Genomic DNA, 1,311 nt, shown 5'->3' on the forward strand with positions numbered 1-1,311 from the left:
GAGGTGGTGAAGGAGACTCCGAAGACTCAGGAGAAAGCACAGCAGAAGATGACGACGAGAGAATGGGGCTGGGAGTGCGTGGCGGTATGGCAGCGGTGTGACCTGGTGTAGGGGACAATGGCTGGTCTGAGGAAGACAGTGGCTGGGAACCGGGGTCACCACTTCGCTTCCTCTTGGCCCCCTTACCATACACTATTCCCCTTTTCACTGGAGCCTTGCCTGTTGAGGTGCTGGGCACAGGAATTGTCACTTCAGGCACCTCAGACTCAGCACTCGATAGAGTGTCTGACTCGGCAAGGCTCAATAACACTCCTAAGTCACTACCATAATCCATTGACGCTTTCAACAATTCAATGCCTATAGCCGAGTCACTAAGGCCCTTAGCAGTTCCTAGTAAGGGTTTGGACGGGGTAGAGGTCACAAAGCCCTTTTCTGGAGGGCTGGAAGGCACAGACTCGGAAGAGCTTGAGTGAGACATGGTGTCACCTTCAAAGATTGCGGTAAACTGACGCTAAACAGGGGCAAACCGCGGGAAAAAATGCTAGTGTGACAACTGGGGAAACAAGCATTTCCAATTAGCATAAAGTGCTTGCGAGAGGAAGGCGCAGATTGACAAGTCTGAGCTGTCCGCGCGCTGCCATATCGCACAACGAGGGGGGGCCGGGCAGCGGTGCGTGGGTGGGTAAAAAAAATGATGCTTGGCAACAACCGAGGTCAGTGGTACAAAGGTCAAGTGTGCTACAAGTAGCTAAAGCATGGCAGTACTGATAGACAATACCAACTGGAGACTGCTTGCCCGCGGTTATTCAAAATTTACTAGAATCGCAAACGCGACGATCCGCCGTTATGTCCTTTTCGTCGAGCGTCGCAAACGCGATGATCCGCGTTTAAGGGGTTAAAGTAATATTTATTAAATAAGGGTGGACAACTTGTACAGAAACTCACAGAAGTTCTTCAGTTATGAAGGTCATCAGTTCTAAAGAAATGGTGATAATTTAATCCATCCCTTCCTCCATAGGAAACCCCCCTGTTGTCAGCAGGATATTGAAAAAACGTTAAGAAGGCTAAATAGTACAAATATATAAATACCTGTGGTAGTTTGCCCAGCACCTAGTAGAGAAGGACTGCCCTCATCATATTCTCCCCTGACAATGTGGCCAAGCAAGCATCGTGTGGCTTCATCGTTGGAGGGGTATTCCTTTCCGCAACGCTGGCATTTGATTCCTAGAAAATGAAAGGGAATTCAGAGTGCATGAGCATGCACAAATGAAATTTGCAAATAAAAAGTAATTTAATACATCACTGTATAAA

Source organism: Coenobita brevimanus, chromosome 52, assembly GCF_032717465.1.
Source record: "Coenobita brevimanus isolate Jiangsu-jjx chromosome 52, ASM3271746v2, whole genome shotgun sequence".
Classification (NCBI taxonomy): Eukaryota; Metazoa; Arthropoda; class Malacostraca; order Decapoda; family Coenobitidae; genus Coenobita; species Coenobita brevimanus.